Below are 17,569 nucleotides of genomic sequence, written 5' to 3' on the forward strand. Positions count from 1 at the left end.
TAATGCCTTGTAAGAGTTTGTGGAACATAAATATTAGATACTTGTATATGTGAACATGGGACTGCTAAACACCTGGTTGGGATTAGATTTTCAGGTAGAAATAAACGAGTGGGGTGGCAGTAGGAGCGTTGATGTGAGGGAGGAACGCCTTAGTGACTACCTTTTACAGTCAGGGCAATAGTCAGTCTGAGTACAATGTTCAAGAACAAGTGATAAGTGCAGATCTGAATGAAATATTGCAGGGGCATGGCATTAGGAGTTTGGTGGTGGTAATGATGGTGGTGGTAGTGGTGGAGATGGTGCTATTGATGCTAACAGTGGAGGTGGTGGTTGTGGCGATGGTGAATTGTATTGTTGTTGATGGGAATGGTGATTGGGGAGGTGGAGGTGGTGATATAATGGTGCCTCTTAGGCAGACGGCCTAGTGGATATGGACTCAATCTACAGCTGCTGTGTTCTGTCTTGTCTGGAAAGAGACTTGGTAAGGAGCTAGCTGAATTTTATCACCTAAGTCATATATGTTCAGAATTTTGGCACGTGTGTTCCAATAGGGAGCTGGATGACAAACCTAGGCTTTGGATTTGTCATGTGGGGCTTTCAGGCTCACATTGTGACTTAGTTAGCAAGTTTATGCCTAGGGAGCCACACTAGTATTCAGGAAAGTAAGGTTGATGCCAGGCCATAAACACAGACTAGGTGCCTAGTTAACCCAGCAGTCTTGGCTAGGATTGGTTTAGAGCTAAAGTGGACTGAACTTGAAGATCGGAGGTTGTTATAATATGCACCTGGACCAGAAGACTGAATCAGGTAGGGGTGGATAACCACCTTCCAGCTTTCTGTACATGGCTTGCATATTTCCTTTCCTGCTTCTGAGTTAGAAAACTTGCACATTTCTTCACTGCCAGTATTAATCCTGACACATTCTCGTTTTTAGTCAGTGGTTTATTAAATATTTATGGATTATTGATTATGTGCCAGTGTTCTATTTATTGACAATGCAGTGTCAAACAAGGAGACGAGGTCCTTGTCCTGAAATCCTTTATGTTGTGAAGGGGGCCATAGGGAGCAGGATAAATAATAAACCCACAGTGAAACAGGATAATTTTACATTATTGTTGTTCTCTGAGGAGGAGGCATTTAAGCAGAAAGCTGAATGAAGAGAAGTAAGGAGTGATGTCAAGGAGGAGAGTATCCCAGGCAAAATGAGCATCAGGTAGAGATGGGAGTATGCTTGATGAAAGGCCAAATGGAAAAGGCCACTATCATTTGAGGATAGGAGACTGTGGAGAGAGTGGAGAAAGATGAAAAGGGAAAGATGCAGAGATCCAAGGGAAGAAGTAGTTTCGCTAGTGAGTGGTTGAGTTTTATTCCATTTGTTGGACTCTAGACATGACTTTCCTCTCCCCGCTGCCGTGTGCATGATGGACCGTAGGAGGTGGTGGTAAGTGTTGGGAGATAGTTAGGTACTCATTGGGGTAGGTCTGAGTATTAGACATCAGGTGGTGAGCAGTGGTCAGACTTGGGAGATACGTGGAGTTAGGCAGGGAGATTAATGAATGAATTTAATGAGAATGTGGAGAGAAGAGATTATCAAGGGAAGCTCCTGAGTTACTGGCCTGAGCAACTGGGTGGACAATTGTGTGCTGTCTGAGATACTGAAGACATGAGATGGGGATGGACTAGGAGTTTTCTCTTGATCATACTAACCTTTCCCTTCCCCTTGGGTGGACTTGTCAGTGACGCTGAGTCAGCATTCTCGTTCCGGGGTGAGACAAAGTCAGGTCACAGAGCTAGACTTAGCATCTGGTGGTGTGCAGAGTTACTGAACCGGGCACATTCACTTTGAGAAGTGACAAAGACTGAGCAAGGAAGGTCAGTGACAGTCTGGGGCATTCTAGAGATAAGATGAGCCCGGGGGAGACTGAGCAGCCAGTGATGTGATGGACAGCTACGTGTGAACGCTCGTCTTATCAAGAGAGCACTTCTGGGACGATGGCTGGCTGTGCTGGTGCCTCTCACAGGCTGCGAAGGTGACTGGAGAGTGAATCGCCTTTGGGTGGTGTCCTCGGGGTAGGGGTGGTGTCCTCGGGGTAGGTGTTCCTGCACAACAGTGTGTCAGCGTCAGTCCCACTTTATACCTGTTATTTGGCATCTTGTCTGATTAATGCTTGTTTGATGCAGGGTGTTTTGGATGGTGAATTATAGGACCACAGTGATTGTCCATGAGCCTGAAAAGCTATTTAGATGTGAGGGTGAGGATGGAGACTGGGCTGGAGTTGGACTGAGAAGTAGACTGAAGAAAGCACGGATCACGCAAGCATTTTGGTGTGCTGGCTGAGGAGATGAGGTGAAGGAAGGGATTTTTTAATGGTAATTTCTTATGAGAGAGAGAGAGAGAGAATGAATGAATGAATGAATGCATATTGGTATGCCAGGGCCTCCAGCCTCTGCATTTGAACTTCAGATGTGTGCACCACCTTGTGCACAAGTGCGACCTTGTACATGTGGTCACCTTGTGAGTCTGGCTTACGTGGGATCTGGGCAGTTGAACCTGGGTTCTTAAGGCTTCACAGGCAAGCTCCTTAACCACTAAGCAATCTCTGCAGCCCTATGTTAATATTTTTAAACCAACTTTCCATGACGGTTAGAATGGCCCAGTAGAGAAGCAAACATTGATAATGACAGGAGGAGAACGAGTGAGAGAAAAGTATAACTGTAAGAGTTTGCAACAGTGATAAAGGTTGAGTTCTGAAATAAAGCAGAGGGACTCACCTGGGTGAGGAGCGAGATGACTGGTCCTGTTGTTAAACCAGAGGAAAGGCAGACTGTTGCAGGTTCAAGTGGGATTTGGCTCGGGTGCAGAGATGATAGATGTCCTGTGAGTCTGCTCTGTTTATAAAAAGAGCAGCAGGCCATCTGCCCATGTGAAGATGAGGGAGAGGATGCTGGGGACCTGAGAAACTGAAGGTGCTAAGTCATCATCTTGGAAGGGGAGTGTGAATTTACTTCTGAAGTGTAGAGCTCTCAGGCCATGGTGAGAGCCCACTTAAGCTCTGTAGTTTTAACGCTCAGTTGGAATGGTTGTGTGGTTTTCTGTACTCACATTCAGCCATTTACATATAGTAATGAGATGATGAATGCAACTCTTGCCAACAAAAGTATCATAAAACAAGAGCTTCGTAGCTTAACGCCAAGATCATTTATTCTTAGGGGATGACAGACTGAGGTAGGTTAAAGTTGCCCAAACCGAGCCAGGCTGAATGGCAGGCTTTGTGCTACATTTCTGTCATCCTCCTGGAATAACGGATTCTGGGACAAGAATGCATGAGGGCTGGGAAGATGGCTCAGTTGGTAAGGTGCTTTGCCATGCAAGATGAGCACTGAGTCTGGTCCCCAGAAGCCATGTTTCAAAAAGCTGGGCATGAGGCTGGAGAGATGGCTTAGCGGTTAAGCGCTTGCCTGTGAAGCGTAAGGACCCTGGTTCAAGGCTCGACTCCCCAGGACTCATGTTAGCCAGATGCACAAGGGGGCGCACGCGTCTGGAGTTCGTTTGCAGAGGCTGGAGGCCCTGGCGCGCCCATTCTCTCTCTCTCTCTCTGCTTCTTTCTCTCTCTGTAATTCTCAAGTAAATAAATAAATAAAAATGAACAAAATTTTTTTTAAAAAAGGCTGGGCATGGTGACTCTTGCTTGAAATCCCAGCACTGGGAGGTGGGGACAGGGCTCAGTGGCCAGCCAGTATAGCCTATTTGGCAAATTCCAAGCCAGCGAGAGATGCTGCTTGAAAACAGGCGGACAGTGCCTGAGGAATAGTACCCAAGGTTGCTTCTGGCCTCGATGTGTATCCATACACATTTGTGTGTGCAACAGGCACACACTCACACAAGGAATCATGAGTAGGTGATTGACAGAGAGTGGAATAAGATTTGGAACTCAAAAACAGAAATTTTCTTCAGCTGTGTTCATCCACTTTAAAAATGTTATTTGGGTGTCTTTGCTCTCTTTGGATGTCTATATTTTCAAAAACTCTAATAAGTTGTGGAGAGGAGAATAGCAGTTGAGGTTTACAAAGCCCCCAGTAAATGAGTGGCAGTGATGGATATGTCTCTACATAATCCCAGGAAAGAAGGTAAGAGGACATGTGTTTTGGAGGAACTGGGTTTGAGGAGGAAGAAAGTACCAATGGAGAGTAACATCCAACCTTAATATTTAGGTGTGGATGGTGACCAGTTATTGGGTCAAGGAATAATTTTAGCGGTTCAGTATAAGAAATTAGAGTAGGGTGCCGGGCATGGTGGTGCACGTCTTTAATCCCAGCACTCAGGAGGTGGGAGGATCACTGTGAGTTCAAGGCCAGTCTGAGACTACATAGTAAATTCCAGGTCAGTCTGGGCTAGAGTGAGACACTACCGGGGGATTAGAGTAGGAAATTCAATTAAAGTCTAAAGACTAGAATAGAGAAGGTTCTCACAAACCTCCATGTTCTGTGGAACTTTGAGTATTAGTTTGTTCTGTAAAACATTTTACTGTGAAGCAATTAAAAAAATGGTTAAAAATATGATAGATGCGGGGGAGAGGAGATATACTAGTATAACCAATAGGATTTTTTTCACACACACAATTTTTTCATACAATAAAGTTTATAATTAATAAATTGTTTTCTATAAGTTACATGGGATATAGGAGAGAAAAGTTTCATAAAGAATAGCTATGTGACTGAATGTTACTAGTTATGCACAAATGTGTTAATTTTTTAATGCTATTTGAGTGAATTAAAAAATTATCATTTTTAGACTGCATTCTTTGGGGTACACTTGTGATATGGGAATGGCCCATATGTGACGCTTGGCTCTGAGGAAAGCGTATAAGCTGAGTACTGACCAGGAAGTATGCTTTGCTTCCTGTCCTGGCTCATGGTGTAATCCCCGGAACAGTGAGCAGAGATGCAGGTGGGCTTGTCTGGGAAGGGGGGAGCAGTGAAGGTGACATCAGAGTGGTGGCTGGACCCTCAGTGCCCATCTGCTGCTGGTCTGTGTAGGTCTAGAAGCTGTCGTCAGCTTCTTCAGGACTGACCAGTCTTCTGGGAAGTGGTGTAGATTAGTCAGCATCTGCAGTCTGATCCACACGCTAATGATTGAGAACTGATTTCCAGTAGGGTAACAGGTGTTTGTAGAAATGGGTGTTATTCTGGAGTCCAGGTACCCAGATGATAAAGTTTGAGGTCAGAGTATCCTTTGGTGACCATGGAATCCCAGGGAAGGGGCCTTTAGTTCTAAGAAGGTAAGTGGAGCAGGCGCTACTGAACTGTTACCTATTGCAGAGCTGTATCTCAAGTGGTTTCAAATTTGGTTGTGTGTCGTGAAAGCCAGTGCTTCTCCACCTTGCATGGTACTGGATGGGCAAACTCTGACAAATAATTGCTTTTCAGATCATACATTTCCAGTTAGTTTGTAATCTGGTGGGTGTCTCTTTCCTCAAGAACTCGAGAATGTGACTAACTCCACTAGCCACAGTGGCCTGTTGAAGAAGTGATTATCAACCAGAAGGCACTGATATTTTAAATTCTTCCTAATATCTTTATGAGATTTTATAATGTAGATCATTTAAAATCATATTAAAATATTTTCTTCTGAAAGAGATCATAGTCATACACTTTTTATTTATTTAGTTTTGCCTTGTAGTGCTTGGGAATCGACCCATTGGCCTTGTGAATCATGTTAGGTATGACTTTACTATTGAACTACACCTTCAGCTTAGTGACATCACTTCAATCTGCTCCTCCACCAGTGCCCTTTCGTCTTGATAGAGTGACAGTTCCTCCTTTGTGTTAGTTTTGGGGGTTCACAATGGAGGACCATGTTTCATAACCCCCCCTTATGTAACACCAGGATAGACTTACATGATTTGAGAAATGGGGGATGCTTCAGATTAGGGGATAAATAGACCTTATTGTAATGGGGAGAAGAAAAAGGGGGGGGAGGAAGGGGTGATGCACACACCTAGAGTAGGAGAGCTGGACAGAGAATGAGGGCTAGGGAAGGGATTTTATGGAGAGACGACAGAAACTACCCTGTGAGGCAGCTAGGTGTCTTGGGTGTGGTAATAGGTAGGAATGATGTATGTGGGGAGAAGTGTGCTTCCTCCTTTTAGCCTAGAGGTATCCTCAGTTGCCACACTGGGAGGTGGTTCCAAAGTCCTAGGCCTAGCATGACCAGGCAGTAAGGGAGAGATGGGCATGGGTAGAGAGCTGTGGGACTCGAGCGCATGACTTCTATCGGAATTGCCTGAGTACCCCAGGAGTTCAAAGGGAGGCTCATCTTCAAGCTAACAAAGATGTGTACTGAGCAGTTTTATGAGAGTTCTTAGTGGCCTCATAGGAAAAAAAAATTGAAGTGTATAATGCTGCATGTTTAAACTACTATTGAACAATTCAGAAAATAATAGTAAGCCCTTAGAGAGACTGATAGAAAACTTCATGGGCTAGTGGACCCTAGCTAATTATAATATTAGCATATAGAGCTGAAGTCTAGCATTTCCCATTGGCTTCACGAATAGCCTTGAGTAAGGCATTGGCCTTTCTGTCTTTCTCAGCTATTCAACAAGACTAATAATAATGCATTGCCATGTCATAGAAATGCTGTAAAATATTCCACTTAAAGCTTGCAAAATATTAAAAGGCTCTATGACTATCTAGCAGAAAGAAGAAACATGCAGCCAACAAAAAGACTCAAGACTAAGGAAGAAGTTGTAAAGGTTGGACTCACTGGGTAGGAATGGCTTGCTGACCTTTCCCTCACCCTTCATGTTCTGAAAGGCAACATAGCTCTCGTCACTAAGTGAGTCTCATGTGCTTGAGTTACTGTGTTGACAATACTCTGGGGTGGTTGCCTATGTGCTTGATCTATAGCAGTGGAAAAAAAAAAAAAATATATATATATATATATATATATATATATATATATCTCCATTGGTTTGACATAATGTGGCTGAAGAAAAAGTGCTGTTACTCCCAAAAGAGTCTGTGGAGGGCTGCTGTTTTCTACTTTGTTCTGTTTCACATATAAGAAGACAGCAACTCCTTCATGAGCAAAAGTATTTGACAGATAATGTGCTTAGAGAACACAGGTTTCAATTTGAAAAACTACATAAAAATTCCTGAATCTAACCCTCAGGATTAGAGGTTGTATGGTCTACCAGTGGCCATCCTATTATTGGGCTGCATTATCCAATATTCAGGATTTTTCCAACCAGGTAGTTCTTCCCTGTATTAGGGTAGCAGTCAAGTAAGTTTATTATTATTCAGAGACATAACATTTTAAATTATTGACAATTGAGTTTTGATGTTGTGCATTACTCTGTTTAATTCTAAATTTGGTAATCATAATTTTGATCACAACATCCATTCTCCAGCTATTCCAGTTCAGTCAGGTTTTTTCCATGTAAGTGAAGAGTATAGAACCCATGAACATACTTTTAGTTAAAATTTATTCTGGAAAAGGCACTGCACTCTGCTACTTGGAGAAAAACGTAGGAGCCTTATCATGAAAGTGTCTTATAAAACTAGGCAAGTGTCATACAAGGTGTTTTAAGTGCCTCTTTGGGACACAGCTGGTACTAGAAGGCTTAGTAATTAAGTTACTTCTTATGGCTTTGTATCATTGAAACCTGCAATCTTTGAAAATGTTCACACAGTACAGTCATTTTGAGACTCACATCTTAAGTAGCTTTATATGCTCCATAAAAGGCATTTCTCTTGCTGATCAGAAAATGACATCACCCACATAATGGCATTACATTTTATAACAGCGTTGCAGTAATTTGAATATCAATGAGAAAGCAGTAGTAAAAGTCCATATTAGATGAATTATTTTCTTGCTCTTTGATGGTACTTGCTTTGTGCTATCTAGATACCAGAGTTTGTGGTACATGATGGCACATTTGGACCAGGCTGTTTTTCACTACTCTGAGAATGTCTCTCCAAACCAGGTTAGTGGTGAGAGTCTGGAATTAAATTATCTGTGCTTGACATGTTTGGTTTGAGATTAGCCAAATGTTTATAACCCCAGTTCCTTCTCTTTGTTGGGACAGAGTACCAGACCAGAAGCTGCACATGGAAGGGAAGGATTTATTTCTAGCTTCCAGTTTTGAGGGGAAGCTTCATTGTGGTGGGGAATCATGGCCAGAGCAGAAAGAAAGCCTGCTCACATTGTCACATATCCCCATTAGCCGAAAGCAAGCAGTTTATGTGTGGAGCTTGAGGCCACCCCCAGAGCCCACCCCCAGAGACCCAGCACTTCCAGTAAGGCTTTACCTCCATAGGCCCCACCAGCTGGGACCAAGTATGAGGCTTAATCTTAAACATTTGAGCCCTTGGGGACCCTCCATATTCAAAATACCATACCTAGCATTATTGACATACACATTTTTAAACTACTATGATGACCTTTAGAAATCTGATGCCTTGATTAACACTAATTGCTAAATTAGCAAAATATCTTTTTCTTCTTGCATATGTGTACATATGTAAGTGGTATGCATGGTATGTATGTGTTTGTATGGGTGTGAGCCCACATGTGTGCGGACAGTATTATAATCATTTCTCCTCTCCTTGTAGCTCTTATATTCTTTTTGCCACCTCTTTCACAATGGTTCCTGAGCCTCAGAGGGTATTACAGAGATGTCTCACTGCCAAACGCTAACCTTTTACCTCTTTTCAGCACTGTGGTTACTTTTGAGTCACCCCAGGGGTCACTGCCATCTGAAAAGAGAAGCATCTCTAACCAAAAGTTATAGGCATACATGTAAGTATTTAGAGGACATTTTGGTGGGTATACTATATTCATTTACCCAGACAACAGTAGTTTCCCCCCAGGGCTAAAGCTCTCCACGGCTATAGGCTTTTGATTAGGTTTCAGTACCAGGCGTGTATTTCCTCATGTGCAGTGGTTTTCAAGTCCACCAAGAGAGCAGTGGGCTTCCTCACAAGAGACATGCCATCACTGTACCAGTTGGTACATTTGGCCTGTGGCTAACCATAAAATTTGCAGGATCCATTGCTGTCCAAGACCATTAGTAACCTTTCTTCCCCCAACAGGCTGCATAGCTTTTTCAGCATCTTGACAGCTAGCCAACAGGGAGGAGGCTTCCAGCTCAGTTTGAGCTTGAATTGTCAGTGACCTGCAGCCGCAGCGTGCGGACTCTTCAGCAGTAGGTTCAAGGGGCGACCAAGAGTCTTGGCCCTAACCCGTAATGTTTTGGAGACACCAGGGTTTCCCTGGCCAACAATTCACTGAAATGTATGACATCCCTAGCACTGAAATTTTTCTAATAACAACCTCTGGCTTTTTCTACCTTACTTTTTGATTTTGAGACTGGGTCTCTCCCTTAACTTGGAGATTTTTGATTAAGCTAAACTATCTAGCCAGCAACACCCAAATAATCCCATTCCACCTGCCAGGAGCTGGGATGACAGGTGTACACTGTCACACCTAACATTGTTTAGGTGGGGGCAGGGATTGAGCTGAAGGACTAACAAGCACTGTGGCTGAGCCGTCTCTCTAGCCCTCCTGTACTTGTGATAATCTGATTTAAGTGTGCTCCTACGTTTTCTCAACATACTTTTTCCCCGTCCTTTAAGGCAGGATCTCACTGTGGCTCAGGCTTACCTGAAACTCACTGTGGCCTCAGCCTCAGATCCTCCTACCTCGGCCTCCCAAGTGCTGGAAGAAAAGGTGTGCCTGCCACACCTGGCTAAATATATATAATTCATAACAATTTTATTTTGAAAATAGAGTATATTTATATTGGCCAGCCAGGCCAGTATGTATATACTAACATGTATTCTCAATGTTAGTGAATACTGTTTTTTAAGTTTATGAATGCTAGTATAGAAATTCTGTCACATAAATACATTTGTTACCGTTGTTCTTGTTTACATCAAGTGTTGGGTTCTATCAGGCAGGATTTTTATTTTCCATTAGAAAATCAGTTTCATGAGCCGGGCATGTTGGTATACGCCTTTAATCCCAGCACTCAGGACACGGGGGTAGGGGGATCACCCTGAGACTACATAGTGAATTCCAGGTCAGCCTGGGTTACAGCAAGACCCTACCTCGGAAAAAAAAAAAAATCAGTTTCAATGATTTATAAATGCCACCCATTGACTACTGGTTGATATTTTAGGGGGGTTTTTGTTTTTGTATTTTGTTGGTGCTGTGGATTAAGCACGAAGTCTCTTACCATGCAAGCACTCTACCACTGAGCTACATCCCCAGCTTTTGTGTGGACTTTGAATGTTCCTTTTAGTCCCTCAGTGAGATATCACTTAGATCTTAACTGTTCAATTTGCCAAGCTTTATCAAGTGCACATGCCCACTAACCAGTGAGAAATCGAGACACTAAGCATCTAAAACCTCAGACCTCTTCCCAGTGAATTCCTTTTTCTCTTCCTCAGCAACTACCGCAATGATTTCTGTTGTAATAGTTTTAGCTGTTTGTGAACTTTGTATAAATTAATCATCCAAAATTTATTCTTTGAGGCTACCTTCTGTTTCACAATGTATTTGTGAAATTCTTCTATTTTCTTTCTTTGTGTGTGTGTGTATGTGCTTCTGTTATGTGTTTTGAGGGAGAGAATCATGCCATAGTACTTGGGTGGAGGTGAGGATAACCTCAAGGTTTTCGTCGTCTTCTTCCTTCCATCTTCTTTGTAACTGGGTCTTGTTGCAGTTACTTTCTTGTTGCTGGAACAAAACACCTGACCCAAAGCAGCTGATGGGAGGAAAGGGTTTGTTCTGGCTTCCAGTCTCCAGGGCAGGCTTCATGATGGCGGGGAAAGCATGGCCGGAGCAGAGGCTGGACGTCACCTCTGCCGCAGCAGGTGGAAACAGCCGCAGGAGAGTGAGCTGAACTCTGGCAAGGCGGAGATAACACCCCTATGCCCATCTCCAACAGCGTGCCTCTCCAGCAAAGCTCCATCTCTCAAGCATTCAAAATAGGAGTTTACAAGGGACATCTGAGTCAGACCTCCACCAGTCTCTTACTGTTTTGCTCCGGACTTGCAGGCCTGTGAGTTCTGGCCCTACCTCCTATTGCCACCGGTGTGCTGGGATCGCGATGCGTGCTCCACTTCGTGTCTGACTTTATGTGGGAGCTAGGAAGGAATGAACTCAGGTCTGCAGGTTTGTAAGCTAGCACCTTTAACCGTTGGGCCATCTCTGCAGCCCGATTTTGTTTCAATAGTTCCTCCTTTGTTGCTGCGTATTTTAATGGATGTAGTTACTGTGATACATGTGATTGATAGGTGTGTGTGTGTGTGTGTTTGAAGTTTTAAGTGTTATGAATAAGGCTGAAAGCACTTTGATACACATTGTTGAGAATAACAAGCTCTATAATTAAGCTCTATAGGGGTCAGAGAAAAACTATCAACAAGACAGATAAAGTTATTTAATTTCCCATAAAACATCATTTTGCTTTTTGCTTAACAAGTGCTTTGTTATATATTTTTTACTTTATTTCTCTAGCAATAATTTGCTCTTACAGTCTGTCTTTTTTATGTCATTCATTTGCTTTGACAAAGTTGGGAAATGGTTTATAAATTTTGATTACAGACAGGGTTGTAAGGAAAGAATGTAAAATAATGTCTGGTGGAAAATAACATGCAGCTGTCAAGTAGCTGTTTCTTTAAGGAGTAAGGCGCGCATGCGTGTGTGTGTGTGTGTGTGTGTGTGTGTGTGTGTGTGTGTGTGTGTATGCATGCACACTAGTGTATATCTGTCTACCTGTGCTTTTAGTGTTACAGTTTAGAAAACAAAAATATTCTTGTTGGGTGTGGTACCGCATGGCTTTAATCTCAGCAGTTGGGAGGTTGAGGAAGCAGGAGCCCCATGAGTTGAAATCCTGGGCTAGAGTGAGACTTGCCTGAAAAAAAAAAAAAAACAAAGGTGGGTTGGGGGTCAGGTATGATGGGGCACACCTTTAACCCCAGCACCAGGGAGGCAGAGGTAGGAGGATCAATTTCAGTTCGAGGCCACCCTGAGACTACCTAGTGAACTTCAAGTCAGCCTGGGCTAGAGTGCGACCCTGCCTTGAAAAACAAAAACAAAAAAACAATAATCAACAACAACAAAAACAGGAAAGAAAAGAAGGATGAAAGGGAGGGAGGAAAGAAGGAAGAGAAGAAGAAAACAAAAAGTGTATTAATACATTATTGGCAATATCTAAAGACTTGAAAATTCCCATTGGAATAAACTCTTAGAAAGAAGATGAAAGGACACAGGCAGTGTCGATGACAAAGCAGGAGGGAGAGGAGAGTGCCGGCAGAGAAGAGAAGGGACTCCTGTGCATTGCAGTACCCTGGGGAACTGTCTGAATTACTTCCCCCAGTCTCAGGAATGACTGTCGCAGAAACAAGGCAGTGAAGATAAATTATCTTGACAATTATATTTGGCATTTAATTTGACATTTATCATCTGTAGTTCTGTAAAGGTCCCTGCACACCACCTTTGAAAGGCAAGAAGTATCGTTAGGCCTTTGTATAAAGACACTTACAGCTTACCTCTGCTCTTCGAGTTCACTGATAATTTTGGTCCCTTAATTATTTGTTGTATCTTAACTTTTAAAAGAAATTGTTAAAACTTATGGCACACACTGTGGGCCAGCTCCCAGGGCTTGGGGTCCAGTGTCTGGGAGAACTGTTCAGAGGGCAGGAAGGTGGGGCCAGGTAACTGGTGCCTCATGGGAAAATGGCACTTGTTAGAGATAGTGGAGCAAGCTGAGGATGTGTGTCATAGTGCTAAGGTCACATTAGTGCCATCATAAAGCCAGGTGGGTGTAGCTGCTTAATTAGGTGCAGACATTTCTCTTTTGTCAGCGACAAGATTGGATCCAGACCCATTGCTGGCACTTCTAGAACCAAAGGTCGTGAGGGCAGGAGCTGAGCTGTCATTGGAAGACAGTAGAACACAGTCTTTCTTCCCCTAGGTCCACTATACAGTAGCTGTCGTTGAAAGACAGTAGAACCTTATGTCTTCTATGCACTAGGACAAATGAGGTGTTTGGAAATGTCCAGTTGCCTGTTTGTTCTTTGTGTAACTTGATGTCCATTAAGTTTTTCTATAATGGATAGCTATATGTTGAATGTGGATGGCTATATGTTGAACCTGTATGTCCATTTGGTTTTATAATATGATTGTATCATATCTTACAGCACATATTTTAGTTTTATTGTAATATATTTTATGTATTTACAGCACTAGGGATTGAGCCTAGGGCCTAGAACATGCAAGGCATAGCAGCTGTGTTCTCATTGCTGGACAAAACTCACAACCAGAAGCGCCTTGTGGGAGGAGAGGATTTATTTGAGGCTTACAGTTTTTTGGGTTTCTTTTGTTTTGTTTTGTTTTTCGAGGTAGGGTCTCACTCTAGCTCAGGCTGACCTGGAATTCACTATGTAGTCTCAGGGTGGCCTCAAACTCAGAGAGATTCTCCTACTTCTGCCTCCCCAGTGCTGGGATTAAAGGCATGTGCAACCACGCCCGGCCAAGGCTGACAGTTCTGAAGGGCAGTTTCATCATGGTAGGGAAAGCATGGCAGCCACCTCACATCATATATCAGAAGGAGAGTGAGTGAGCGAGCAGTGTCGGAGCTAGCTCTGAATAGCCGTGGCCTGAACTAGCCCAAGACTCTCCTTCATCAAGGCCTCACCTCCCAAAGGCTCCACCAGCTGGGGACTAAGTAGGAAGCTCAATCACAAACGCTTGAAGTTATGAGAGACATTTACATGGCTACAGCATGCATGTCAAGGACCTCAAATGTCAATTCTCACCTTCTACCTTATATGAGGCAGGGTCTCTTGTTCACTGCTGCATTCACCAGGCTAGCTGGCCCACAGCTTCTGGAAGACTGTCCCGTCACCACCTCCTATCTCTGTAGGTCACCTGGGATTATAGACACCCACAGCAATGTCTTGACTTTTTATGTGGGTTCTGGGGACCCAAACTTATGTCCTCATGCTTGCATGGCAGGTGCTTTATCCACTGAGCATCTCCCCAGCCTGTATATTATTATTAGTTTAAACTTTTATTTATTTTTAGGCAGACAGAGATAGAGAGGGAGAGAGAGAGAGAACACAAAGTGGGAGCAAGCATGTCAGAGCCTCTAGCCATGGCAAAGGAACTACAGATTCACATGCTGCTTTTTGCATCTGGCTTTGTGTGGGTAGTAGGGAATCAAACCTGGGTCGTTAAGCTTTGTAGGCAAGTGTCTTAACCACTGGGCAATCTCTCCAGCCCAGTTATTATTATTATTATTATTACTTTACTATTATTATTATTATTATTATTACTGTTTTGGTTTTTTGAAGTAGGATCTTATTCTAGCCCAGACTGACCTGGAATTCACTATGTAGTTCAAGCTGGCCTTAAACTCACACTGATCCTCCTACTCTGCCTCCTGAGTGCTGGGATTATAGGCATGTGCCACCATTCCTGGCTCCAGTTATTATTTTTAAAACAATGTTAATCTTGGTGTGGTGTCACATGCCTGTAACCTCAGCCCTTGGGGAACAGGAATGTAGAGTCTAGCCTATGTTACTAACAACTCCAAAACATTTTAACCTCTGTTAATACTGCTTTTAACATTTTATTCAGTAGGCTCATAATAATTGAATCAATTGTTAACATATTATTAGATCTTTATTTGATTCTATTTTTCCTCTCTTAGAAGAAATAAATAGTACAGTAAAACTTGTTTATATAGCTTGTTCTTAAGCATACATCTCTAAGGTCAGGGCTTCAAATTTGTACTCTTTCTTTCTTTTTTGATGAATGTGGATTGTTTCTTTAAAGGGTTGGCCAGTTTTATGGTGACAGTAAAAATGTGCTAGGGCCCAAGTTTTACTAAGCCTTGACTGGAATATATGCTTCTTAAAAAAATTATATTGGTACTCATAACATGCTTTCCCATTCTTTTTATTTGTATTCATTTGATAGCTAATAATGAATATCTAATAATGAAATACTAGATACTTTTATTACTTCTCTCTATATACTGATTCTTCTATAAATTATCTTTGTTATATCCTTTTTCAATTTTTGAAGTTGTACTTTACTCTGTAGCCTAGGCTGGCCTCGAACTTGGCATGTAGCCTAGGGTAGCCTGGACCTCTGTGGCATTCTGCCTGCCTCTGCCTATTGAGTGCTGGGATTACAGGTATGTGCCCCATGTCTAGTCCTGATTACATACTTTTTGAATATTTGTTCAGAAAAAAGCTACCATTGTGTGAATAATCTAGGACAGAACACCATTTAAAAATTATTTTTATTTATTTATTTGCGAGAGAGGGAGGGAAGAGGAGAAAGAGAAAGAATGAGGATGAATGAGTGTGCCTGTTGTTTCTGCAAATGAACTCCAGCCACATGCATCCATTTGTGCATCTGGCTTTACGTGAGTACTGGGGAATCAAACTTGGATAGGTAGGCTTTGCAAGCAAGTGTCTTTAACTGCCAAGCCATCTCCCTAGTCTAAGAGCATCAGATTTTAAGTGATGTTTTATAAAAATCTCGTGTGTGTGTGTGTGTGTGTGTGTGTGTGTGTGTGTACTTGTGGGTGTGAGCCTGAGCCTACCATAGTGTGCATGAGGAGGTCGGAGGCAGCCTCTGGTGTCAGTTCCCACCTTCCACCCTTATTTGAGACAGAGTCTTGTTTTTCATTGCTGCTTGTGCCAGGTGGCTGGCCCCTTGAACTTCTGGGGAGTCTCCTGTCTCTACCTCCCATCTTTCCATTGAAGGACTGGGGTTACAGACCATCATGTTTCTACCTCTGGTGTTGTATGGTTCTGGGCATCTGAACTCAGGTTGCAGGAAGTTTACCCACTGAGCCATCTCCACAGCCCCAGAGTATCATATTTGAAGAAAGAGCATAAATCGTAATCTTACTTTGCCATGGAGTTGAGTGTTCTATTCAGTCCCAGAAAGAAAAGAAAAAATAACAAAATTCAGTCCTTGAATTAGAGCTAGATCTATGTGGTTATTGACCAGACTCTGTGTTAAATGATGGATCAGCTCATTTACGTTCTTTCAATAAGCGTGCTAGGTTCTGTATTCATTATTTATTTGAATCATGGTCAGAGGAAACATAGGTTACAAATAATGGAAGTACCCACCGTTAAAAGGATCTTACAGGAAAGATAGTTCAGACTGCCTGGAGGCTACACTGCCCCTGGATTTCTCCTTTCCATACCTCTTGTCTTTCCTTTATCCTGATCACCACTGGAAATTCCATCCATTTCAAGGTGCATTCTTTTTAAAGGTCCATCTCTCTTAAAACTTTAAAATGCTCCTGGGAGAAATTTGTTCTGGAGGCAGAGCTTTGCAGTATTAATCATAATGCAAGCTCATATGAAACCCATTGGCACTGCATATCCAAGGGATGAGCTTGGATAGTGTGTTGGGCTGAGGAAGTCAGGGTGGGTGTGTTTAGAGGATGGACACAGATCTGGATGGAGAGTCGTAGCTGGGTGCACAGAGCTTGTTCCTTGTGGCCAAGGCTTTGAGTTTTGAGAGGGGATGTATGACTCAGGAGATGGTAGGGTGCCGAAGTCAACTCTTCTGCTTTTGGAGCTGCATCCAGAAAGAAAAAGGATGCTCTTATTTCTCTTCTGTGTCATGCCCGTGGTACATGAGGTCTCGCCAGTCAGGTGATACTTGTGTGCTTGCTGGAGCTGTGGCTTGTGACATCTTACTCTGCAAGTGAGCTTGCTTGTAGAATGACTTGCTTATAAATGGGGGAGTGAATGCCAATTTAAGCAGTTGCATGCTCTTGAAACTTACTGGTTATATTTCATAAGGAAACTTCTCTTTTTACATGGGTATATATTTGGGCTGTGTGTGCGTGGGTATGCATGCATGTGTGTGGAGCCAAAGGTTGACGTCAGGTGTCTTCCTCAGTCACTCTCAACCATTGTCTTAAAATTTTGTTTTACATTTAATACAAATGAGGGGGCCCTCATCAGTGGAGTTATGGTATTCCCTGTGGGACATGAAGGCCTTAGTAAGTCCCTGTGGATTAGTGGGGGTGGGACCATGTCTCAAGCTATTTCTGTACATCCTGAGGTGTTCCTGATATTAGCATAAAATGGTTGACAAATTACTGCAAAATGTACATTTTTGCAATATATTACTGTAATGTTAACAGTGCCAGAGCTGCAAGTTTCATGTTTTCTTATGCATCTGGTTATCTTGTGTATGGAGTAGTCAGAACCCTTTGGCAGTCTTTTTCTACTACACAAACTGCTAATGCCTCAGGATCTAAAAGTCTTACTACAGAAGTTATTTCCCCATATGGAGGAAAATGCCCAAGCTGGAAATAAACCACAGATCTGAACAGCCAAGCTGAAGGAATGTACTTGTCTAAGCGAAGCCTCTGATGTGTAATTTAACTTGTCAAACAGTGTGGAGCAGGGCGAAAGCATCTTACTTTAAAATGTGCAGCTGGTGTGAGAATGTCACCCAGATGCTAATTGTTTGGCTCCATGTCTTCCTTGCCTAGCCTTGACTGTCTTCACTAGTCAG

At 42.8% G+C, this 17,569-nt stretch overlaps 1 protein-coding gene across 5 annotated transcripts in view; it reads left to right on the plus strand.

The window, feature by feature from the left end:
• Positions 1 to 17,569, plus strand: part of Klhl2 (kelch like family member 2) — a 133,385-nt gene that overhangs the window by 57,261 nt on the left and 58,555 nt on the right. The window lies entirely within an intron of this gene.

This window comes from Jaculus jaculus, chromosome 1 (assembly GCF_020740685.1).
Source record: "Jaculus jaculus isolate mJacJac1 chromosome 1, mJacJac1.mat.Y.cur, whole genome shotgun sequence".
In the NCBI taxonomy this organism is placed as follows: Eukaryota; Metazoa; Chordata; class Mammalia; order Rodentia; family Dipodidae; genus Jaculus; species Jaculus jaculus.